At 44.4% G+C, this 27,534-nt stretch overlaps 1 long non-coding RNA gene across 2 annotated transcripts in view; it reads right to left on the reverse strand.

The window, feature by feature from the left end:
* LOC140487719 (uncharacterized) overlaps positions 1–27,534 on the reverse strand; it is a 76,652-nt gene that overhangs the window by 31,727 nt on the left and 17,391 nt on the right. For both annotated transcript variants that reach the window (XR_011962887.1, XR_011962888.1), the window contains exon 3: positions 2,861–2,978. This is a non-coding gene — a long non-coding RNA (uncharacterized lncRNA). The remainder of the gene's footprint in view (positions 1–2,860; positions 2,979–27,534) is intronic.

Here is a 27,534-nt window from a genome sequence, read left to right on the forward strand (position 1 = left end):
TTCACGCTGCCCACATACATGAACATATTTCTGTCTCATTTGCCAGCACTTGGCCCAAATCCCCCTCAACCCTTCCTGTTCGTATACACATCCAGATGCCTTTTAGATGCAGTAATTGTACCAGTCTCCACCACTTCCTCTAGCAGTTCATTCCATTCACGCATCACCCTCTGCCTGAAAAAGTTGCCCCTTGGGTTCCTTTTATATATTTCCCTTCTCACCCTGAACCTAGGCCGTCTGGTTCTGGACTCCATTACCTCAGGGAAAAGACCTTGTCTGTTAAACCTATCCATGCCTCTCATGATTGTATAAATCTCTATATGGTCACCCCTCGGCCTCAAGTAGCCCCAACCCATTCAACCTCTCCCTTTAGCTCAAATCTTCCAATCCTGGCAACATCCTTATAAATCTTTTCTGAAACCTTACAATTTATACAACATCCTTCTGATAGGGAGGAGACAAGAACTGTATGCAATATTCCAAAAGTGGCTTATCCAATGCCCTGTACAGCCACAACATGACCTCCCAACTCCTCTACTCACTGCTCTGATCAGTAAACACAAGCAGAATAAACAACTTCTTCACTATCCTATTTACCTGGGATTATACTTACAAGGAACTATGAACCTGGACTCCAAGGTCTCTTTGTCCAGTAACACTCCCTAGGACCTTACCACTCAGTGCACCAAGATCCTTCTGTATATCAATGTCCCTCAGTATCCGAACTTTATTCTTGAATTTGACATGACCTCACGCTTGGACAGATTAAACTTAATTTGCCATTTCTTTGCACATCTTTCCAACTGATCAGTAACCTCCTGCAACCTTAGATCTCCTTGCTCATTCACCCCAACTCCACCAATTTTCATATCATCTGCAATAATTACCTTTGTCACTTCCTTTCGTTTCAATTGTGTGAGAATGTGTAACCAGACGGCAGAAAATCCCAGCAAGAGCTCACCCATTTAAGGTGGAGATGAGGAGGAATGTCTTCACTCAGAGGGTAGGGAATCTGTGGGAATTCCTGACTGCGGGGGTCTGTCGAGGCTGGGTCATTAAGGATATTGACAGCAGAGATGGTCAGATGTTAATGGATCAGGGAAACAAGGGTTTTGTGGAAAAGGCAGGAATGTAGAGTTGGAGAGTATCAGATCAGCCATGATCTGATTGAAGGGCAGAGCAGCCTCAATGGGCCAAATGGCCTCATTCTGCTCCGACATCTTATGGTCTTAACTCGAACTCAATATCTGCATTATAACACTATGGGTCTTTCCTCACAAAACTCCTCTAAAATGGGACTATTGGATATTTATTACTACACAGCATTTGAACTCCACTGGACAAATTTGTTGCTGGCTCCTTGATATGATGTTATAGAAAACCATCTCGTATCCAATCCAGGATTCCATCCATTAAGCCCTGATACTCATTAGTTATCCAGTCGGGATGGAGACCACTGTCACACACAGTTACTGTACTGCCCTTGCTACAAGTACATTCAGTGTCCTGACTGTAACCATATTGACATTCCCATCACTGCTTGATTCCTTTAAAAGAATTCCAGCCAATGATTGCTGCTGCTGCTTGTTCATTCCCAGCTCCATCCAAATAGACTCCAAATTTTGATCTTCAGTTCCACGTGGCTCTCTCATTAATGCATTAACTTCATCCTTTCTTCACAACTTGGTTGCCTTTTTGCCTGTCCTGCCTAGATCCCAACAACCCTTCAATATTCCTTTCCCAGCAATGGTCATTCTACAGCTACATCTCCGGAATGACAGTTCCATCATATCTGTTCACTGTCATTCCATCTGCCTCATGGTGAATACAGGGAGTCATTCCTCAGTAGTGGGAGGTTGAACAGATGGATAGAGGTTGCAGAGATAGGGAGGCTTACAGGGACTCGAGGATTTTCGAGATAAATCTGGGCAATAATGTTCATGGGACAAAGGGGTTTGCGGATTCGAGGAATTTACAGAGGTAGAGGGAGCTGGATTAGATTCTGGAGATAGGGATAGGGATGGATATAAAGAGAGGCAGGCAGACTGAGGCGCACAGACAGGGAGTGTTTCAGTAGGAGTTTATTGTGTATATTGACAGAGATATGGAACATTGTAGTGACTGCAGATGTTTACAGATATAAGAAGGCTTCTAGGTTCTGGAGGCTGCATAGGTAGGAAGGCAATGGAGAATGCCAGGTTACTGGGTTCGAGACAGTTACACAAATGGGGAACGTTGAACAAAATGAACGAGGTTCCTGTGGTCGGGAGAGTTGGTGGGGAGAGGGTGAAGTTTAAATAGATTAAGATCGAAGATTAGTAGAACAATAAGGAGGTTATGATTTTTTTCACAGGTAAGGAAGGGTTGCAAGAGCTGGAGAAGTTTACCCAGATAGGGATGGATGGAGAGGTTAGAGACAAAACACATTTGCATGGAGGGTGGCATTGGTAAGAGGACCTTACAGGGATAGACAGGGCCCGGCAATTACAGGGATGAAGGAATTTAGTATCTACTGGAGAAGTTAAGGGATTAGGGTGTCAGGGATTGGAGAACCTGACAGAGATAGACAGCATTGTGTGTACTAGAGGAGATTCCAAATAGAGGAAGGATTATCGGGACTGTAGTATATTACTGAGATCACTAATAGAGTATGTGCCAAGACTGATGCCTGGGACCTCCTGTGCAGTCTCAGGGAGTTCCAGTACAGCAGAGGTGACAGCAGGGCCCTCACAATATGGTGGGAATGAAGTCGAGAATGTTGCTGTTCCTTGCCCAGCATTGTAACTATGTCCTGTGTTCCAGGTCTGAATAAAGATGGCCACTAACTCCACCCTGTGCTGTTTACTATGATTGATCTTACCGGCTGAAGGATTTACTGAAGGCTCCAGATCTCCCTCTCCGTCTCCGTCTCCCTCTGGCTGGCCAAGCGTCTTCAATGAGGTGATGGATGAGACAGGAATTAGAAACATCCTGATTACCTGCATGAGACATAAAGAGACAGAATGGGAAATTAGACTGATGCAGTGAGGATAACTCATGTAGAGTAGCACTGAGTCCAGCAGAGATCACAAAAATCCGAGTCTCCATCCCTGGTCTGTGCTGTTGCGGATCGGAGGATTCTTTTGGCTCCGGATCCGGAGTAGCTGTAAGAGTGAGAGATGCTGACAGAAGCAGCAATTAGACCCACACAGTGAGGGATACCAAATGGAGAGAGACTGAGTGATATCACCAGAGTGCTGGAAGATTTCAGGTTCAAACCATGGTGTCAGAAGAAGTGGGTCTGATGCAGTGGGCACTGCTACCAGTACTCAGGGAGGAGTCAGCTATTTTATTGGGATGGTACATTTCTGGGACCAGTGTCAATATTGAAACATGGGGCTGTGGCTGAGGAAAAACAGGAAGAAACAGGAAGAGACTAAGTTTAACTAAAACTATACATCAGCAGATAGGTTTGTGACAGGAATTTGTGATTTCAAAAGTAAATTACTATTTCGTAATTTGAATGCACGAAGCATTTATAATAAGGGATATGCTCGTGTGACTGTGATTTCTATCTAATCACCATCAGGGAGACGTGGTCACAGGGTGAACAAAAGATGGAGCCTTAATATTCATGGCTTCACAACATTGTGGAAAGTCAGGCAGAGTGGGAAGGAGAAAGTGGAACTCTCATCGTTAGGGATAACAATGGGATTATATGTGGCCTCTGATTATCAATCATTAGGAAACCAAATTCTGGGTAATAAGAGTCAGAACACAGAAGGTGAAGGGCAGTGTTAAGGCCCCATTACAGCATTACATTGTGAGGCATGGATTGGACAGGGAATTATTGGAATTTGTTACAAAGACAGTAGGACAACTGAAAGGGGATTCAACTTCCCTATCTCACCATCTCATTGGCGGTGGGTCACAAACGAGGCTGACTCTCTCCCACTCTCAGGGGAGTCTGTGGGTGGCTGTACAGACTGATGTGGCCTTCCACACTTGGGGCAGATGGGGGATGGCTGGGACATTGGTGTGACAACGCACTCCTTGTGCTGTTTTCTCCTGGATTCCCCTTTTTCCTCACATCAAGTGTCCAGCTGCTCGACGCCGTCCCAATGCTCCTCCCCCACTTTGGATGGTCTTGGCTCAGTAATTTCCAGGATTTACCAGACTTCTTTAAGCGATGCGCAGAAGACAAAAAAAAACCTAACAATTCTGAAGAAGCCAATGCTTTAGAAATATGGAAGTATTTGTTAAATGGATTGCTATGGGTCTACTAGCAGGAGGAGTGCAGTAGGAAGGGGAAACATTGTCAAGGTTTAGTCAGATGATAGGAACAGGGAGAGGTGAAGGTGCTGGAGGTGGTGAGAGTGTTACAGAGAGGGGCAAGGGCCTGAACGGTGTTACAAAGCCAGTACGGATTGCTGCGCTGGAGGGGCTTGCAGTGGTAGGGAGGGACACATATTTTCTATTTATTCATTCATTCAATAAGGATGTCACTGATTGAGTCAGCATTCTTTGCCCCACAGCTAATTTCCCAGAGGGCAGCTCAGAGTCAGCCATAATGCTACGGGTCTGGAGTCACACGTGAACCATGGTGTCAGATGTCAGGTAACAATGTCAGATGTCCTTCCCTCAAGGACAGACATGAACCAGTTAACTTTTTCCAGGTAATCAACACTATTTCTATGATGGCCTCACTAATGTCCTGTACAGATATAACAATGACATGACATCCCAACTCCTAATCTCAATGCACTGACCAATGAAGGTAACCATCCCAAACATCTGCTTTACCAACCTGTCTACCTGTGACACCACTTTCAAAGAACCTTTTACCTGCATCTCTGGGTCTCTGACTGTACAAGTCCAGCTCTGGTCAGCTTTACCAGAGTGAAACACTGTGTATTTCTCCACTTGCTATTCGTAAACTCACTGGCCCACTCTCAGATAATCCCCTTCACTGTCCACTTTACCACCACTTCCAGTCTCACTTACAAACTTGCTAACCATGACTCCTGTGTTATCATCTAAACCGTTCATATAAATGATGTACAACAATTACCCAGCACCGAACCCCATGACACACCGTTGGTCACAGGCCTACAGTTTGAGCAGCAACTCTCTATGAACATGCTCTGTCTCCTACAGTCAATCCTGTTTTGTATCCAGTTGGTAAGTGATCCCTGATTATGTGTGATCTAAACTTATTAACCAGTCTGCCATGCAGAACCTTGTCAAAGGCCTTGCTAAAGTTAATGTGGACATCATCCACTACTCTGCCTCGGTCTATCACTTTTCTACCTCCACAAACACTCCATCCAGTTTGTGAGACATGGTTTCCTGTGCACAAAGCCATGCTGACTATCGCTGATCCATCCTTGCCTTTCCAAATGCATGATGATCTTTTCTCTCAGAATCTCCTCCAACAACTTACCCACCTCTTCCATCAGTCTCACTGGTCTGTAGTGGCTGTTGATGATACAAATATTTCTGTGACGTGCCCTGTAAATTCCTCCCGAGCTTCTCACGGAGCGCTGGGATACATCTGATCATGTCCCAAGGTTTTATCACCCTTTTTCCATTTTAAACCATCCTGTTATCCAATGTGAACTCTGTTCAATACATCACATCATTGATCTTTCAGGGTCCCTATTCTCTCCCGAGCTAATATTTAGCCCCTGTTGAAACTTATCAAAATGCTTCCTAAATTTCAAATATACTTCGACTGCTACTAGCCTCCCCCACCCTTATATATTCTGCCTATTATGGTCACACCAAAATATAGAATCCAACAGATTTTTAAAAAATTCCCCATGTATAAAACCACGCATCGCCCATTGCACAGACTGGGAGTGTTGTACGCAGTGGAGGAGATCACACTGATAGGGATGGTTTTAAAAACGGAGCACTGTTGAGTAATAATGGGGATTGCAATGGTGACAGCAGGTTTCAGCAAGTTGGAGGATATAGACCTGAAGGAGGTTACACAGATAGCATGGCTTTAGGGTCTGATGGGGGCTACACAGTAAAGAGGCTGTAGTAACTGGAGGCAGTTACACAGATAGGGACAGTAATAGTGATAGGCAGAATTCACAAAAACGGGGAGGATTGTAGGGTCTGCAGGGCACTACAGACATGAGACGAGTTGTATCAACTTGATGATGAACACAGGCAGGGAGGGTTGAGAGGTTTGGAGCAGTTCACCATGATCGGCAGGAGCACGGAGACTGGAGATGTTATTGAATTGCAGAAGTTTCAAATCACTGTAGGCAGTCATAGATCATGAGGGAGTGACAATGTCTGCTGGAGTTTCCTCAGATCTGGAGGATTACAAGGACTTGATGATGTTATATATGGAAGTAGGGTTGTCGGGACTGAAGCTGGGAACAGAGATAGAGGGATAAGCAGGGGATTAGAAATATGGTGGGTAGTGGTCTCTGGTGGAAGTTCCGCATAGAGGGATGTTTTGTGGAACTGCAGGATCCTGCAGAGATGTGGAGAGCTGGAGGGGTTTCACTGAGCAAAGAAGATTGGGAGGGATGGAGCACTTTCCAGGGATAAGGATGTTGTTAGGTTGGGGAGGTTTACACAGGCAGGGATTGTTTAGGGACCGGAGCAGACGACAGAGGTAAAGACGGTTGTACAGATGGGAAGAACATACAGACTTATGGAGGGTTGTCGTGACAGTAGATGTTTATAGATACAGGAAGGTTTAGGTTGTACAGGTTATTTAGACATGGAGGATGTGGAATCGGACAGATTTTCCAGGAGATAGCAAGGGCAATTTTGGTTGGAGACAGTTTCACAGATAAGGGAGCATTAGTAATCTCTTACAGTTGGTCAAAGTGGGAAATATTGTAGGGGACGGTGATGTTTACACAGATAGGGGTGTAAGAGCTGGAGAAGGTTATAGAGGTGGGCGGATAGATAGAGAGACTGGAGGAGCTTGCATTGACAGGGTGTGTGCTGGCGACGGTTGGATGTCACATAGATAGGGAATCTTATAGGAGCTGGATTGGGAGAGTCACAGGCATTGGAGCAGGTTCTACAGATCGGAATGCTGCAGGGACCTGAGAGGATTGTAGGGTCTTCACAGATTGATTGTGTCAGTCAGTCTGGTGAGCGAGGTGAGGGAGATATGGAAAGCTTAAATCCAATGTATACCATCTTCATTTTCCAGACCAGAACTTCAATATCCTTCATAAGCCACGAGTCCCTAAACCTGCCAGCTTTTCCCTTCACTCTAACAGGGACAAATTTGCCCTGGATTCTTAATATCACACTTTTAAAAGGCTCCCATTTGCCAGTCATTCCTTTTCCTTCAAACAGACTCACCCAGTTGACGGTACCATGATGTGGAGGAGCCAGTGGTGACTGGGATGGGCAAAGTTAAAAATCACACAACACCAGCTTACAGTCCAGCAGGTTTATTAGGGAGTGATTGGTTTTGGTTTGCTGCTTCCTCAAGTGGTTGTGGAGCACAATCATAAGGCACAGAATTTATAGCAACAGGATTGCAGTGTCATGGAATGTAATACTAAACACATTTAGTTTAAGTTTTCATCTTTTAGGATAATCACCTGTGCTTTGGAAGCTGGTGCTTTTAGATTACCCTTTTGGACTATAAACTGGTTTTGTGTTTTTTTAATTCACCCAATTGACCTCTGCTAGATCCTGCCTCATGGCCCCAAACCTGGCCCTGCTCCAGTTTCACACCTTAATCAGTGGATCTGTCTGATCTTTTTCTGTAACTATGTTAAAACTAAGGCAGTTGTGGTCACTGGACCCAAAGTGCTCTCTGACTGACACTTCAGTCACTTGCCCGACCACATTTTCTGAGTGGAGGTCCAGTGTTGCACACGCCTGAGTAGAGTTGGACCTTGTTAGAGTTGCATCTTGATTTAGAAAACGTTCTTGGACACATTTGACAAATTGCACTCAGTACAGGCCTTTTACCCTGTGGGTGACCCAGTCAATGCTGGGAAAATTAAAATCTCCAACCAATACTACTCTATTATTCCGACAGGTATCTCCAATCTCTCTACACATCAGCTCCTCTAGTACCTGCCGGCTATTTGGGGGTCTATAATACAGTCCCAACAGAGTGACCACCCCTGGTTTGTTTCTATGTTCTAAACATGTAGCCTCATTTGATGACTCTTTAAGCGTATCCTGTCTAAGCACTGGTGTTATGTCCTCCCTTATCAAAAGGACAACTTCCCTCCTCACTTACTTGTCCTTCTGTCACGCCTGTAGCTTCTGTATCCTGGAACACTGAGCTGCCAGTCCAGCCCTTCTCTCAGCCATGTTTCAGTTATGGCTATAATATTCCAGTCCCCAGAGCTAATCCATGCTCTGAGCTCATCTGCCTTACCAGTTAGGCCTCATGCATTGAAATAAATGAACTTTAAACCAGAAGTCTTTTCCCTCCCTCGTCTGTGGCCCTGGATATCCTGAATAGGAAACTTGCTCTCGATGGGTAATGTATTTTCTCCTCAGTTTTCGATGGTCCCTCTCTTAATCAGAGTCCCAATTTCCTGCCAAAGTAGTTTAAACCTCCCAGGGTAACACGAGCAAATCTCCCCACAGTGATACTGGTGCCCCTCTGGTTCAAGTCTAACCTATTCCCCCCCTTATACAGGTCACCTCTATCCCAGAAGAGATCCCAATGATCCAAGAACTGAAAACCCTGCCCCTCCAACAGCTCCTCAGGCAGACATCCACCCCCCGGCCTATCTTTCTATGTCTATCCTCACTGGGGTAGGTGGCACCAGGAGTAATCTAGAGATCACTGCCCTTGGGGTCCTGCTTTTTAACTTCTTACCTAACGCCTGATCCTCATTTCACATGGTGTCCATGAAGAGGGAGTAGTAAAGGCAGCAAGTCCAGCAAATACAGATCAGGCAATATCGTGAGTTTGATGAAGAAAACACAGTGCAATAAAACCAGGTGAAGCCATTCACAAGGATAGGGAGTGCAACGGGGTCCTTAGAAATGGCTGTGAAATATCCTTGTCAGATCCTATGAAGGAAAAGCCACAAGGTACTTTGTCAGTATAGTTAGAATAAAAGGGTAACTGAGGAAAGGGTGAGGCCTATTAGAAACCAAAGAGACAATCTGTGCATGGAGCCAGAGGAAATAGGTGAGGTCTTCAATGAATACTTCCCATCTGTATTCATGCAGGAGAAAGGCATTGTAGCCGGGGATATCAGACAGGATGGTGAGGTTCTAGGAGGAGGTACTAAATATTTTCACAGGCATAAAAAGGTGCAGAAATCCCCAGTGCCCAATGAAATGTATCCCAGTCTGCTATGGGAGGTAAGGGAGGAGATTGCTGGAGCCCTGGTGGATATATTTAATACTTTGCTGGCCACAGGTGAAGTGCTGAATGACTGGAGGATCGCTAATGTGGTTCCTTTGTTCAGGAAGGGCAGCAGGGATAGGCCAGGTAATTACAGAGCAGATAGTCTGACAGCAGGGGGAGGGAAATCATTGGATACTACCCTGAGGATGAATCAACACTTGCAAATGCAAGAATCAACTCGGATAAGTCATCACGGATTTGGTAGAGGAAGATACTGTAGGAGGAATTCAGTTTAGTTTTTTGAAATGGTGTCTAAAAATACTGAAGAAGGCAGTGCAGATGATGTGGGTTACATGGAGTTCATTAAGGCCTTTGACAAGTTCCCACATGGAAGGCAGATCCAAAAGGAAAGAGCCCAAGGGATCCAAGGCAAGTTGGCAAATTGCTAACAAAATTGGTGGATAATCTTTTCCGTGTTTGAAGTTGTTTCACCAGCGGGTGTACCACAGGAATCTGTGCAGGAACGATCGCTGGTTATTCTGGGGAATAATAACTTCAATGTGAAAGCAGAAGATATCATTAGTCGGTTTGCAGATGACATGATAGGTGAGGATGTTGTTCAGAGTGAAGGGGATGGTCTCAGGCTACAGTCTGATGACGATCTGATGATAATCTGAGTAGAGTTTAGTTCTGATCAATGTGAGTTCATACTCTGTGGGAGGTACGATAAGCGAAGGACAGACAAAATGAATGCTTGGACCTTGCGGAGTGCTGAGGAACACAGGGACCTGAGTGGACAACTCAAAGATCCCTGAAGGTGTCAGCACAGATGGACAGGGTGGGGAAGGCACCTGAACTGGGAGCAGGAGGGGGCCCATATCCTGATGGGGCGAATTGTTAGAGCTGCTTGAGAAGATATAATTTAATCTGGCAGGGTGTTGTATCTTAAACAGTCGAAGGGTCAGAAAGAAGATTGAGGCTGGTACACAAGTTAAACAGAGCCATTTCAAGAGATAAGGCTGGCAAGAACATAGCAGGGAAGGGGGGAAAACTAATGATTAAACTGCATTTATTTCAATGCAAGGGGCCTGACAGCTAAGGAAGATGAACTCAGGACCTGGATTTGAACATGGGACTGGGATATTATAGTTATTACAGAAACACAGCTGAGGGAGGGGCAGGACTGGCAGCTCATTGTTTCAAGGTAGAGGGACTGCAGGAAGCATCGAAGGGGAGGCAAGACAGGATGTGTGGTGATGTGTTTTGATTGCATGACTCATCCCAGCAGTACTTAGAGAGGATATTCCTGTGGGATCACCCAGCGAAGCTATGTTAGTGGAACTGAGAAATAAGAATGGGTCATCACTTCGATTTGATTGTCCTACTAATCCCTAATAACAAGTGGCAGACTGAGGAACAAATATGTCAGGAGATCTCAAATGTCAATCATAATGATAGGGCTGTTATGGTAGATGTTTTTTTAACTTTCCATCTTCGACCAGGACTGCCAGTGTTCAGCGTTTGCAAGGGAGGATTTTGGTAATTGATTTCCAGTAAACTTGCAATCAATATATAAATGGCCTGAAAACAGAATTGGGCAAAATCTGACCTCCCTTTGGCAAACAAGGTAGGGAAAGGGACTGAGACGGTGATGGGAAAGCATTTTGCCAAAGTGACCACAGTTCTATTAGTTTGGAAACAGCTATGCAAAAGGACAGGCCTGGTCCACAAGTTCAAGTTATAAAATGGGGCCAGTCTAATCTTGATCGTATTAGCCAGGTCCTTTCAAAAGGTGATTGCAGAGTCTCTTTACAGGGAAAGCGAAGTCTGGCAAGTGAGAATATTTTAAAAGTGAGTTAAACTGAGCGATCAGTGCCAGCATGTTTCTGTTTGTGTGCAGGTCAATGCTGACAGCATTCGGAAACACTGGCTGTCTATTGAGGGTCTGGTCAAGGAAAAGGGGGCACTTGTCAGGTATAGCCAGCTGGACCAAGGGAATCCCTGAGGATCACAGGGGCTGTAGGATGGAAATCAGGAATGCAGAAAGGGGACATGAAATCGCCTCGGCAAAGAAGGACGAGTACAATCCAAAACTGATTTTAGATAATATAGATACAATAAGAGTAAACGACTAACTCAGGACAAAGTAGAGGCCCTTAAAGATCAATGAAGCCATCGATGTGCATGACTTCTGGATATGGCTAGATCCTAAACAAATTGTTCATTCCAGGACTTACTGTGCACCAAGACTGGGATACTCAGATTACTACGTTACAACACAATTGGAGTACACTATGCAATTCTAGTCTCCCTGCTGTCAGAAGGATTTTGTGAAACTCAAAAGGGTTTAGAAAAGATGAATAAGATGTTTCCAGGGTTGTTGCTGAATAGGCTGGGGCTATTTTCCCTGGAGCATCAGAGATTGAGGGGTGAACCTACAGACATTTATATAAACATGTTTATATACATTTACCCCTTCATCTAACACTATGGGCAATTTAGCATGGCCAATTCACCTAAACTGCACATGTTGGATTGTGGGAGGAAACCGGAACAGCAGGAGGAAACCCACACAAACACGAAAAGAATGTGCAAAATCCACACAGACAGTTGGCTGAGGCAGGAATTGAAGCCGGGTCTCTGGCGCTGTGAGGCAGCAGTGCTAACCACTGTGTCACCGTGCCACCCCAAGCAGGGGAGTGGAGACTATCCTAGTAGTTATAGACCTGTGAGCCTTACTTTGATTCTGGGTAAAGTGTTAGAAAGGCTTGTAAGGAATAGGATTTATAATCATCTGGAGATGAGTAAGTTGGTTAGGGATAGTCGAAACGGTTTTGTGAAGGGTAGGTCGTGCCTTCACAAACCTTATTGAGTTCTTTAAGAAGGTGAACAAAGAGATGGATGAGGGTAAAGCAGTTGGTGTGGTGTATATGTATTTCAGTAAGGCGTTTGTTAAGGTTCCCCATGGTAGGCTTTTGCTCATAATACGGAGGCATGGGATTGTGGGTGATTTAGCAGTTTGGATCAAAAATTGGCTCACTGAAAGAAGGCAGAGGGTAGTAGTTGATGGGAAATATCGATCCTGGAGTTCAGTTACTGGTGGGTACTGCCAGGATGTGTTTTGGGTCCACTGTTGCTGTCAATTGACCGGAATGAGGGCATTGAAGGATGGGTTAGTAAATTTGCAGAAGACACTAAGGTCAGTCGAGTTGTGGATATTGATGAAGGATGTTGTAGGTTACAGAAAGGTTTAGATAAGCTGCACAGCTGGACTGAAAGTTCGCAAATGGAGTTTAATGTGGAAAGGTGTGAGGCGATTCACTCTGGAGGGAGTAACAGGAACACAGGGTACTGGGATAATGGTAAGATTGTTGGTAGTGTAGATGTACAGAGAGATCTCTATGTCCATGTACAGAGATCCTTGGAAGTTTCCACCCAGGTTTATGGGTTTTTTAAGAAGCCATTCAGTGTGTGAGCTTATCTTGGTAGAGGGGTTGAGTTTCAGAACCATTAAATCATGCTGCAGCTGTACAAAAGTCTGGGTGTGGCCACATTTTTTCAGGTCACTGCATTACAGGATGGATGTGTAAACTTTCGAAATGATTCCGAGCAGAATTACTAGGAAGTTACCCAGTATGAAGGGAAGGTCTTATGAAAGGAAAGGCTGAGGGACTTCAAGCTGTTTTTGTTCAAAAGAATGTGTTTGAGGTCAATTAATTGAGACATATATGATAATCAGCATGTGAGATGGTTTGGACAGTGAGAGTATTTTCTCTTGGGTGGCGATGCCTACCACGAGGGGAGACAGCTTTACATTGAGGTAGATATAAATATTAATAAATAGATATGGGACAGATGCCAGAGGTAGGTTTTTTACTCAGAATAGTCGGGGCATGGAATGCATTATCTGGAACAATGGTAGACTCACCAACTTTAAGGGCATTTAAACGGTCATTGGATGGGCATCTGGACAAGAATTGGAATAGTGTTGGCTACTTGGGCTTCAGATTGGTTCCACACGTTGGTGCAAAATCGGGTCTGTATTGCGCTGTCATGTTCTGTGTTCTAGTGGGCAAAAATATGGGGTGGAGAGGAAAGACTTAAAAGTGATTTTAGGAGAAAAGTTTCTACACAGAGGATGGTGCAGTTATGGAATGAGCTTCCAGGGGAAGTGGTGGAGAAATGTTCAATTTGGGCAGGTACGTGCCTCGTCTCTCTGTGGTGGAGAATTCTGTTGCCTCAGATTCTGGTGTAGCTTCAATCGAGAGAGAGAGAGAGAGAGAGAGAGAGAGGGGGAGGGAGAGAGAGAAGGAGAGAGAGAGAGAGAGAGAGAGAAAGCGCGAGATACTAAGTGATATCACCAGAGTGCTGGAAGATATCAGGATCACACACAACTGTGTTGGAAGAACAGGTTTTGCTTCATCATGCACTGGTATAACCGGTCAGGAATGAGCAACCTGTGAGCAGGTGAAGTGATGGCCGAATGGTTTTATTGCGAGAGCAGGTACCCAAAACCTCAGCTAATGTTCAGGGGAGACAGGTTTGAATCCCACCATCAGAAATGGTGGAATTTGAAATCAATAATTTTAAAAATAGTAATTAACAATCCACAAATAAGTATGAGACCATTACTGATGTACAAAAAACCCAAACACTTGTCCTTTCGGGAAAGACATCTGCCCACCCTCACGTGGTCTGCACGACATCCCCACAGCAAAGGGTTTGCCTCTCAATTCCCCTCTGAAATGGCCGAGCAAGTCACTCAGTTCAAGGGCTTCTAGGACTGGGCAAGAAAGGCTGGTCAGCCAGAGACACCCACATCCCATACCTGATTCAATAAATAATCCATTAGGATGGTCCCACTGGAACTGTGCTGGGAGCAGTGTCCTGGCCAATCATGAAGGTAGGTTTATGGACAGGGCTTTCAAATGACAGAGAGGATGCAGGGACAGGCTTCAGGTGAAAGGAGCTTTCCAAATCCAGAGAGAAAACATGGAGCATCGGAACAGTATGTGAGTGCAGCTGAAGACAAGCAGAACGGAGCAGGAAGGGACAGAGTTGAACTAAAATTGTACATCAGCAAATAGATTTGTGACAGAAAATTGTGGGAAAGAGTAAGTTGTGGTTTTGTTTTGAATGGACAACGTCGCTGTTATAAGGTAGATGGATTTGAGACACAAAGATTAAAGAGATTTAGACAGCTGGGAGACAGGGTGAACAAAAATATTCAGTGATTCACAATCTTATGCAAACTCAGGCAAAACGGACAACACAAACAATAATGGATAACAAAGACATTACAGAGAAAGCATTTGGCCTCAGATCATGAAGTAGATTCAGTCTGAATGTAAATTCTGGCGACTACTTGCCAAGGACACAAGCAGCAGAACAGTTTTAGCCACTGAACAGCATTTCATTGCTCATCACTGCATTACACAGGAACTCATTGGAATTTTTTAACAAGGGCATTGTGATAATTTTGGAAAACTTCAATATTTGTATAATCTGGGACAATTACACGGTCAACATTGATATTGAAAGAGGAGTTCGGTTAATTTTGTTTTCACTGTTTCTTTGAAAAACACATTGTGCAACTGTTAAGGGACATAACTATCGCAGAGCGACCGTGTAATGAAACTTAGTGAATGAGTAATGTCACCTGCAGAGATCCTTTGGGAAATTGTGATAAAGTGCAGTTTAAAGAAATATAAAGTTTTAAAGTGAATCATAGAAAGGACAAGCTACAGCTAGAAACAAAAATAGCCAGTTACATGAGTTTGAGAGGAGAACTGACCAAGGTAAACAGGCGAAACAGACTGAAATATGTGTCTGTAAATGAACAGTGGAAACCATTTGAAGGTACAGTGTAAAACACTCAACAAAAGGACATTCAATTGAAACAGTAAAAACCTCAGCAAGAAATTCCCACTGATCCCTCACTCAGGACAAAAGGGATCATACGAGATTATGAGGCTGAGAAGATCACCAGAAAGTACTTAAAATCCTGAAGTGAGAGTGTGTTTTAGGAGTAAATGTTAATGGATTGCAATGGGTCTGCTCGCAGGAGGGGGGCTGTGGGTAGGGGAGCCATGGTCAGGGTTCATTGACACGATAGGAACAGGGCGAGGTGAAGGTGCTGGAGGTGGTGAGAGTGTTACAGAGAGTGGTCAGGGTGTTACAAAGCCAGTACGGATTGCTGCAGCTGGAGGTGTTTGCAGAGGTATGGAGGGACATAGGTATTTTTATATATTCATTCATGGGATGTAGGTGTCAATGCCTGGAACAACGTTCTTTGACCCCTCTGCTAATTACTGAGAGGGTAGCTCAGAGTCAGCCATATTGCTTTGGGTCTGGAGTCACATGTCGGCCATACCAGGTTAGAATATTTGATGTCCTTCCCGAAAGGAGGTTAGTGAACTAGATGAGTTCTTCCTACTGATCAACAATGTTTTATGGTGGCCCCACCAATATCTTTTACAGCCACAACATGACATCCCAACTCTTATTCTTAATGCCCTCCCCAATGAAGGTAACCATCCCAAACGCCTGCTTCACCAGCCTGTCTACCTGTGACACCACACTCAAAGAACTGTGTACCTGGGTCACTGACTGAGGACACTACCCAGGGCCCGAACATTAACTGTACAAGTCCCACCCTGGTTTGTTTCACCAAAATGGAACACCTCACCTTTATCTAATTGAACTCCATCTGCTATTCTTCAGCCCACTATCCCAGCAGTACTGTTCATCCTGTTATATCAGAGATAACCTTCTCCACTGTCCACTTTACCAACAATTTCAGTGTCACCCAAAAACCTTACTTACCAGGAAACCAATATTCCCATCCAAACCATTTATCCAAATGACAAACAACAGTGGACCCACTCCACCGCTGGTCACATGCCTCCAGTCAGAAAAACAACATGTCTCCCACCACCCTCTGTCTCCTACCATCAAGCCAATTTTTGTATCCAGTTCACTAGCTCCTCCTGAATGCCATATCCTTTTTACACTGATCTGAGCTTATTACCCAGTTTACCACACAGAACATAGAACACAGAACAGTTCAGCCCAAGACCCTTCGGCCATGATTTCATGCCAACTTTTTATCCGACTGAGATCAAACTAAACTACATATCCTTCATTTTACTAATATCCATGTGTCTATCCAAGAGTCTATTAAATGTCCCGAATATGTCTAATTTTACTGCCACCATTGGCAGTGCATTCCTACCACCTACCATTCTCTATCCTCTTATCCATCCTCCATTCACCTTAAAATTACACCCCCTTGTAATAGCCATTTATTCCATAGGAGGAAGCGTCTCTGACTATTCACTCACTCTGTGTCTCTCATCATTTTGTTCACCTCTACCCAGGTCATCCAACTCCCTTCTTCACTTCTATGAGAAAAGCCTTAGCTCCCTCAAACGTTCTTCATAAGAACTGCCCTCCATTCCAGGCAGCATCCTGGTAAATCACCTGTGTACACTCTCTAAAACTTGCACATTCTTCCCGTAAGAGGGAAGCAGAAGTAAACACAATATTCCAAGTGTGATTTCACCAGGACGCTATAAAGATGCAGTAAAACCTCACGGCTCTTAAAATCAATCCCCTTCTCAGGAAAGCCAACACAACATATGGCTTTTTAACAACCCTATCAACGTGCGTGGCAACTTGAGGGAATAATGGATATACACCCCATGATCTCTCTGTTCCCTCCACACTGCCAAGTATTCTGCCTTTCACCCTGTATTCTGTATTTAGGTTCGACCTTCCAGAATGAATCACTTCACACTTTTCCAGATTGAACTCCTTCTGTCACTTCCAGCCCAGCTCTGCATCCTGTCAATGTCCCATCGCAACCTACAACAGCCCTCCACATTCCCCACCACTCCACCAACCTTCATGTTATTGGCAAACTTACTAACCTACTCTCCAACATCCTCATCCAAGTCATTTATAAAAATCACAGAGAGCAGAGTCCCAGAGCTGATTGTTACAGAACCCCACTGGTCACTGAGCTCCAGGCTCAATACTCTCCATCTGCTGCCACCCTCTGTCTTCTCTAGGCCATCCAATCCTGTAACCGGACAGACAGATTTCCCTGTATCCCATGCCTCCTTATTTTCTGAATGAGCCATCAACGTATTCTGCCATATCCGCAAATAATTCAATAAGGTTGGTGAGGCATGACCTGCCCCACACAAACCCATACTGACTGTCTAACCTTTAACTAACGATTTATGACTGCTTGGAAAACCAGTCTTTAGAATCCTGTCCAATAATCTGCACTTCACAAACATAGGACCAAATCTATAATTCCCAGGATTCTACCGCCGTAACATGGCTCGGACTTTACAAATCTTCCATCCTCTGCCATGTTCCCCAGAAGGGCACTGGAGGGTGGTGGGGGTTACAGAGATAGAGAGGAATATCAGGACAGGAGGATTTTGCAGGCATTAGGAGGGTTGCAATGCCAAAAGGAGGCTTCAGTAATTGTGAGGTTTCATGGTGATGAAGGCATTTGAGGAGGGAGGGAGGGAGGATTGTAGGGAAATGAGAGGTTTCACAGTTTAGGTGTTTTGTTAGGACTGTAAGTGGTTACTGAGTTGGGGAGGTTTAAGCACTGGTGGATATTACATAAACATGTGATTTTAGTTGCAATGCATGAAGAGGATGCAGGAAGCTGGAGAGTATGGGGTCTGAACGAGGTTACACAAATGGGAAGAGTTGTCAGGAGTGCAGGTGTTTACAGAGACAGCAATGGTCTGATCTGGAGCAGAGGACCCAGATTGGGAGGGATGTGGGGACTGGAGGTGGTTTCACGGGGAAGGAGGACCATAGACCCACAGGAGGTTACAGAAATGTGGAGAGCTGTAGGGCTGACGGGCTCATGGAGTTGGGAATGTTGGGAGGGATGGAGAAGTTTACAGGGATAAGGATGTTTGTAGGACAGGGCTGGATTACACCGACAGGGAGTGTTTTAGGGAGCTGAGCAGATTACAGAGATAAAGATGTTTCTATCGACTGGAAAAACACACAGAGATATGGAGGGTCATCGTGACTGAAGATGTTTATAGATATAGGAAGACTTAGGTTCTGGGGTTTATTTGTACATGAAGGCTGTGGAATCCGGATCCTTTTTTCAGACATTGGGGTAGAAATTTTGGTTGGAGACAGTTTCACAGATAAGGGAGCATAGCACAAACGGGAGGAAGTTCCTGCAGTAGGCAGGGTTGGATGGGAGGGTGATGTTTACACAGATAGGGGTGTATGAGCTGGAGAATGTTATGGAGATAGGTAGATGATGGAGAGACTGGAGGAGCTTACAATGACAGGGTGGGTGATAGTGACGGGAGGATGTTACATAGTTAATGAGTCTTGTTGGAACAGGATCAGGAGAGGCACAGGCATTGGAATGGGATCTACAGATCAGGAGTGTTGCAGGGACCTGAGAGGATAACACAGATAGGGATGGTGGTAGGGTCTCTACAGACTGATGGTGTTTTAGGGACTGGAAGAGGTTATGTCGACAGGGAGGACTGTAAGAGCTGCAGGAGCTTATGGAGAGCTGAAGAGTTAGAGCAGTTCACAGAGGAAGGGTTCTCTGACAGGAGTAGGTCACAGATAGGGAGGGCTGTGTGGCCTGAGAAAGTTAAAGAGAGGGAGAGCTTTCGGGTCCGGAAGATATTACACTGATAAGAACGGTTGAAGAGACTGAAGCAAAAATGGATGGAGAAGGTTACACAGACAGGGAGGAATGTAGGGACTGAAGGTGAATACACAAACATGGAGGGTTGTATTGTTAGACAGAGCTTAGAGGGATAGGGACTGGTGTAGGGATTTACACAAAAAGGGAAGTTTGTGTTTTTGGAGTATGTGATGTTGATACAGACAGTGTTAGGGAATGTTTAATGGACTACAGAGGAGCTCAGAGACAATGTATTATGGGGAGTGGAGGAGATTACAGACACAGAGATGGCTGTCGGTTTGAAAAGAGCTTCTACAAATCCTCAGTGCTGTAAGACTGGAAGAAGGTTACAATAATAAGGGTTACCTACACTTAATGATTTTTTTGATATAGAAAAAGTCTCAGAACGGGACTGTCAATAGGAAGTATAGACAATCCAGATGAGTTTACAGAGATGTGAATGTTTTGGGGGATTTCAGGATGGAACAGTGATTGGGAGTGATGTAACAAATGGCAATAGTTATAGGGATTGTTCTAAAAGCAGGAAGAGGTAACAGTCATAGCGATCATGGTAAGGACTGGAGAAGCTTACATCACCAAGGAATGTTTTAGAGTCTGTTGGAGATTACACATATAAGGGGAGTATTGGGGATGAGGCAAGGTCCAAGAGACAGGGATGGTTGACAGGACTGGGCAATAACCTGAATAGAATCTTCACAGTGTGGAAACAGACCATTCGGCCCAACAAGTCCACACCAACCCCTCTAATGAGCATCCTAACTAGACCCATCCCTCTCCCTGTCCAATAAACCCTGCATTCCTCATGGTGAACTCACCTAAACCACACTTGCCTGAATACTACAGTCAACTTATGATGGCCAATCACGCATCGTGCAAATGTTGGACTATGGCAGGAAACCAGAGCACCCGAAGAAACCCACACAGTCAGGGGAGAACAGGCAAAGTCCACACGGACAGTCGGCCAAGGCTGGATTTGAAGCCAGGTTCCAGGCACAGTGAGGCTGATTACACAGAGCACTGCAGAGATTGGACTAGGTCACAAAGTTCACAAGGGTTTATTGGAACAGGAGGAAAATATAGTCAGGAACAGGAGAAGCTTACATAGATGGTGTCCATGAGAGGGACTGGAGGAGGTTAACGCAATAGGGAGGGTTGTGCATTCTCTCGACAATTAGAGGTAGGGACGGTTGGGGAGACTGGATGAAGTTAGTCATACTCAGAGTTGTACACACTCTGAGTAATGGCAGATGGAGTTTACTTCTGATCACTGTGAGGTAATGCACTGTGGGAAGTCTCATAAGCGAAGGATATACATCATGAAGGGTAGGTCCTCCTGGAGAACTGAGAAACACCGGGACCTTGGTGGGCAAGTCCCTGGATGTCTGAAGGTGTCAGCACAGGTTGACAGGGTGGGGAAGGCACCTGAACTGGGAGCAGGAGGGGGACCCACATCCTGATGGGGCGAATTGGTACAGCTGCTTGAGAGGATATAATCTAATCTGGCAGGGTGTTGTATCTTAAACAGTCATAAAACCAGAAAGAAGATTGAGGTTGGTGCACTAGTTAAAGACAGCAATTTCAGCAGACAAGGCAGGCAAGAACATAGCAGGGAATGGGGGAGGGGGAACTGATGATTAAACTGCATTTATTTCAATGCAAGGGACCTGACAGCTAAGGAAGATGAACTCAGGGCATGGATTGGAACATGGGACTGGGATATCATAGTTATTACAGAAACACAGCTGAGGGAGGGGCAGGACTGACAGCTCATTGTTTCAAGGTAGAGATGCTACAGGAAGGGGAGGCAACAGAGGACGTGTGGTGGTGGGTTTTCATTGCATGAATCATTACATCAGTACCTAGGGAGGATATTCCCGTGGGATCACCCAGTGACGCTATGTTAGTGGAACTGAGAAATAAGAATGGGTCATCACTCTGACACGATTGTCCTACTGACCCCAAATAATCTGTGGCAGATTGAGGAACAAACATATCAAGAGATCTCAAATATCAACCATAATAATAGGGCTGTTATGGTTGGGGTTTTTAAACTTTTCAAACCTAGACTGGGACTGCCAGTGTTCAGTGTTTGGAAGGGAGGAATTTGGTAATTGTGTTCCATAAAACTCCCAATCTATATGTAAATGGCCTGAAAAGAGAAAGGGCCAAAACCTGACCTCCCCTTGGGAAACAAGTTAGGGAAAGGGACTGAGGTGTGAGTGGGAAAGCATTTTGCCAAAGTGACTCAAGTCTGATAGTTTGAAAATAGCGATGGAAAAGGACAGAGCTGGTCCAAAGGTTCAAGTTATAAAATGGGGCCAGACTAATCTTGACAATATTAGCCAGGAACTCTCAAAAGGTGGTTGGTGAGTCTATTTGCAGGGAAAGGGAAGCCTGGCAAGTGAGAATATTTTAAAAGTTAGACAAATTGAGCGATCACCACCAGCATGTTCTTGTTTGTGTGCAGGTCAATGCTGACAGCATTCGGAAACACTGGCTGTCTATTGAGGGTCTGGTCAAGGAAAAGGGGGCACATGTCAGGTATAGCCAGCTGGACCAAGAGAATCCCTGAGGATCACAGGGACTTTAGCAATACACTTTGGGTAGAAATCAGGATTGCAGAAAGTGTACATGCAATAGCCTTGGCAGAGAATGATAAGGAGAATCCAAAAGTGATTGTATAAATATATTGAGTAAAAGAGTAACTCGAGACAAAATGCTGTCCCTTAAAGATCAATGAGACCATTGGTGTGTGGAACCGCAGGATATGGGTAAGACCTTAAACACATTTTTACTCCAGAACTTATTGTGGACAAAGACTGGGGAACTCCGGGAACAAGAGTAATACGTTAGACCACATTTGGAGTTCTCTGCAATTCCAGTATCCCCGCTATAGGAAGGATGTTGTGAAAGTTGAAAGTGCTCAGAAAAGATTGACAAGATGTTGCCAGGGTTACTGCTGAATAAGCTGGGGTTATTTTTACTGGAACATCGGAGACTGAGGGGTGACCTCATAGAGGTTTATATAAACATGAGGGGTATGGATTGGGTAAACATTCAAGGTCCTTTCCCAGGGGTTGGAGTGTCCAAAACTAGAGGGCATAGGTTTAAGGTTAAAGGGGAAAGGTTTAAACGGCACTGAAGGGACAGCTTTTTTATGCACACGGTGGTGTGTGTATGGAATGAGCTGAGAGAGAATGTAGCATGTACTGATACTATGACAACATTTAAGAGATATTTGGATGTGTATATGAATAATAAGGGTTTATAAGTACATGGGCCAAATGCTGGTAAATGGGATGGACTTATTTACATCTTCTAGTCAGCATCAACGAGTTGGACCGAAGGGTCTGTTTCCATGCTGTACATCTCTAGGACTTGAAAAGAGTGCATGTTACAGAAGTTTTTAAAACACAAAGCTATGGAAAGCCCCAGGACCTGATTAAGTGTATCACAGAACATTGTGGAGCACCGAGCAAAGATATTTGTACCATTGATAGCCATGTGTGATGTGCTGGAAAGGCTGGAGGGTGGCATAGTGGACAGTGAAGACGTTGTAATAGAGGATAAAGCAGATGGCCCTCAGGACTCCTTCGGGTGACCATCCTCCAAGGTGGACTTCGGGACAGGCAGCAGAGAAAAGTGGCCGAGCAGAGGCTGATAGCTAAGTTCGGTACCCATAGGGAGGGCCTCAACCGGGACCTTGGGTTCACGTCACATTACAGGTGATCACCATTGCACTACACACACACACTCTCACATACATACGGACACAGGTACACACAGACGCGCACACAGACACCCACACACACCCACCCTTATAGACACACACACTCCCACACTCACACATGCACTCCCTCACAGACTTAAGACACTCTGCACCCACTACACACACACTTTCTCACACTCACAACCCCCACCCCAGACAGACACACACAGACATACAAAGACCCACAGACACACATATATTTTGTGGGGTGAATTGTACTTGCAGGATTACATTGTACTTTGCTCAAAAACTGCATACATTCATGTAGAACTCTGCGCTCAAAGACTGCATGAATTTATGTCAAACTCTTATCTCACTTTTTAGATTAGAATCAATCTAAATATCAGGTCATAGACAGAGAACACAGGGGTCTAACACCTTCAACATATTGTCTAGCTATCACCATTGTTAACAGCTAACCCGAGAATGCAACTTTTAAAAAAATGTTTTGTGATTTACACATGAAAGAACTGAAACTATCACTGTATTCTAAACGATGAAAGGCTTAACAGACAATCAATTCTTCAATGTATAATGTCAGTTACATCACACTAAATTTTTGCTATAAACTCTGTGTTACGATCGAGCTCCCCACTATCACCTGATGAAGAAGCGTTGTTCTGAAAGCTAGTGTGCTTCCAATTAAACCTGTTGGACTATAATCTGGTGTTGTGTGATTTTTAACTGTCTTCAATAAGGTTGATGGATTTGTGATGCAGTGATAAGAAGAGATTTAGACACCAGAGAGACGTGGTTACAGGGCGAACAAAAGGTGGACATAAATATTCAATGGATCACAACCTTGTGGAAACTCAGGAAAATGGGTAACGCGAACAATAATGGATAAGAAAGGCATTACAGTGAAATCATTTGACCTCAGATCATGAAGTAGAGTCAGTCTGAATGTAAATTCTGGCTACTACTTGCCAAGGACACAAGGAGCAGAACAGTTTTAGCCACCGAACAGCATTCCATTGCTCATCACTGCATTACACAGGAACTCATTGGAATTTTTTTAACACTTCGTGATAATTTTGGGAAACTTCAATATTCCCATAATCTGGGACAGTCACACTGACAACAGGAACATTGGAAGAGGAGTTCAGATAATTTTTTTTCAGTGTTTCTTTGAATAACAAATTGTGCAACTGGCTAGGGACATAACTATCTCAGAGCGACCGTTGTGTGATGAAACTAAGTGAATGAGTAATGTCACCTGGAGAGATCCTTCGGGAAATTGTGATAATGTGCAGTTTAAAGAAATATAAAGTTTTAAAGTGAGTCACAGAAAGGACATGCTACAACCAGAAACAAAAACAGCCAATGACATGGGTTTGAGATGAGAACTGACCAAGGTAAAGAGGCGAAATAGACTGAAATCTGTGCCTATAAATGAACAGTGGAAAACATTTGAAAGGACAGTTTAAATCACTCAACAAAAGAACATTCCACTGAAACAGACAAAACCTCAGCAAGAAATTCACACTGGCCCCTCACTCAGGACAAAATGTATCATATTAGATTATGAGGCTTAGAAGATCACAAAAAGTACTTAAAATCCTGAAGTGAGAGTGTGTTTTAGGAGTAAGTGTTAAAGGGATTGCAAAGGGTCTGCTCGCAGAAGTTGGGGAGTGGGAAGGGGAATCAGTGTCAGGGTTCAATGTCACAAAAGGAACAGGGAGAGGTGAAAGTGCCGGAGGTGGTAAGAGTGTTGCTGAGAGTGGTCAGGGCCTGAACGATGTTACAAAACCAGTACGGATTGCTGCAGCTGGAGGGGTTTGCAAAGGTAGAGAGGGACATGTGTATTTTTATTTATTCATTCATGGCATGTGGGTGTCACTGTTAATTACCCAGAGGACAGCTCAGAGTCAGCCATATTGCAGTGGGTTTGGAGTGACATGTTAGCCAGACCATGTTAGAATGTCAGATGGTCTACACAAAAGGAGGTTAGGGAACCAGATGAGTTCTTCCCACTGATCAACAATGCTTTTATGGTGACCTGACCAATGTCTTGTACAGATACAATATGACATCCCAACTCCTACTCTCAATGCTCTCCCCAATGGAGGTAACCATCCCAAATGTCTACTTCACCAGCCTGTCTACCTGTGACACCACTTTCAAAGAACTGTCTACCTGCATCCCTGGGTCCCTGACTGACAACACTACCCAGGGCCCGAACATTAACTGTACAGGTCCCACCCTGGTTTGTTTCACCAAAATGGAACACTTCACATTTATTTAATTCAACTTCATCTGCTATTCTTCAGCTCACTATCCCAGCAGTACTGTTCATTCTGTTGTATCACAGATAACCTTCATCACTGTCCAGTTTACCACCAATTTCAGTGTCACTCAAAAAACTTACTTAACTTACTTAACAATATTCCCATCCAAACCATTTATCTAAATGACAAACAGCAGGGGACCCACTCCACCGCTGGTCACATGTCTCCAGTCAGGAAAACGCCATGTCTCCCACCACTCTCTGTCTCCATCAAGCCCAATTTTCTGTCCAGTTGACAAACTCCTCCTGAACGCCATAATCTTTTACACTGATCTGAGCTTATTACCCAGCTTACCATACGACACGTAGAACAAGATCCTTTGGCCATGATGACATGCCAATCTTTTATCCGACCATAAGATCAAAAATAAAAGTGGCAGATAGAGTTTAATTCAGATAAATGCGAGGTGCTGTATTTTGGGAAAGCAAATCTTAGCAGGACTTACACACTTAATGGTAAGGTCCTCGGGTATGTTGCTGAAGCAAGAGACCTTCAGGTGTAGGTTCATAGCTCCTTGAAAGTGGAGTCGCAGATAGATAGGATAGTGAAGAAGGCGTTTGTTATGCTTTCCTTTATTGGTCAGAGTATTGAGTACAGGAGTTGGGAGGTCATGTTGCGGCTGTACAGGACATTGGTTAGGCCACTGTTGGAATATTGCGAGCAATTTTGGTTTCGTTACTATCGGAAAGATGTTGGGAAACTTGAAAGGGTTCAGAAAAGATTTACAAGGATGTTGCCAGGGCTGGAGGATTTGAGCTATAGGAAGAGGCTGAAAAGTCTGGTACTGTTTTCTTTGGCGTGTCGGAGGCTGAGGGATGACATTACAGAGGTTTACAAAATTATGAGAGGCATGGATAGGGTAAATAGACAAAGTCTTTTCTCTGGGGTTGGGGTGTCCAGAACTAGAGGGCATAGGTTATGGATGAAAGGGGATAGATATAAAAGAGACCTAAGGGACAACTTTTTCATGCAGAGGGTAGTATGTGCATGGAATGAGCTGCCAGAGGAAGTGGTGGAGACTGGTACAATTACAACATTTAAGAGGTATTTGTTTGGGTATTTGAATAGTAGGGATTTGGAGGGATATGGACCGGGTGCTGGCAGGTGGGACTAGATTGGGTTGGGATGTCTGGTCGGCATGGACAGGTTGGACTGAAGTGTCTGTTTCCGTGTTGTACATCTCTAGGACTCTAACTTCCATACCCTTCATTTTATTATCATCTATGTACCTATCCAGAAGTATATTAAACGTCCCTAATGCATCTAATTTTACTCCCACCGCTGGCAGTGCATTCCACTCAGCCACCACTCTGTATGTAACAAACCTACCTCTAAAATCTTCCCTTAACCATCCACTAATCACCCGAAAATTATGCCCCCTTGTAATAACTGTTTATATGAGGGTAAAAAATATCTCTCTCTATTCAATCTATGACTCTCATCACCTTGTTCACCTGTGCCAAGTCACCCCTCACCCTTCTTCACTCCAATGAGAAAAGCCTTAGCTCCCTCAAACTTTCATCATAAGACATGTTCTCCATTACAGGCAGCATCCTGGTAAATCTCCTCTTTACCCTCTCTAAAGCTTCCACATCCTTCCTGCAATGATAGGACCAGAACTGAACACAATATTCCAAGTGGGGTCTAACCAGGGCTCTGTACAGCTGCAGCATAACCTTACAGCTTTAAAACTCAATCCCCAAACTAATGAAATCCCACACAATACATTGCTTCTTAACAAGCCAATCAGCTTGGGTGGCTACTTTGAGGGATCTATGGACTTGGTACCCAAGATCCCTCTGTTCCTCCACACTGCCAAAGATCCTGCCTTTACCTCTGTATTCTGCATTCAAATTCAATCTTCAAAGTGAATGACTTCACACTTTTCCCAGATTGAACTCCATCTGCCACTTCTCAGCCCAACTCTGCATCCTGTCAATGTTCCGTTGCAACCTACAACAGCCCTCTACACTATCAACCACTCCACCAACCTTTGTGTCATTGGGAAACTTACTAACCGACTCTTTCAATCACACATCCAAGTCATTCATAAACTCACAAAGAGCAGAGGTTGTGTAACCTCTCCCTGCAGAAAAGCACTGGTCACTGAGCTCCAGGATGAATGCTTTCCATCTATCATCACCCTCAGTCTTCTGTGGGCCAGTAATCCTGTGTCCATACACACAGGTTTCCCTGTACCCCATGCCTCTGCACTTTCTGAATGAGCCATAAAGATGTTTTGTCACATTCTCAAAAGATTCAATAAGACTTGTAAGGCATGACCTGCCCCTTACTAAACCACACTGACTATCTCTAATCAAACTAGGGTTTTCCAAGGAATAATAAATCCTGTCTCCCAGAGTCCTCTCCAATAATCTGCACACCACAGACATAAGACTGACAGGTGTGCAATTCCCAGGATTATCCCTATTCCCTTTCCTGAACAAGGGAATAATATTTTCCTGCCTCC

Source organism: Chiloscyllium punctatum, chromosome 17 (genome assembly GCF_047496795.1).
Source record: "Chiloscyllium punctatum isolate Juve2018m chromosome 17, sChiPun1.3, whole genome shotgun sequence".
NCBI lineage: Eukaryota > Metazoa > Chordata > Chondrichthyes > Orectolobiformes > Hemiscylliidae > Chiloscyllium > Chiloscyllium punctatum.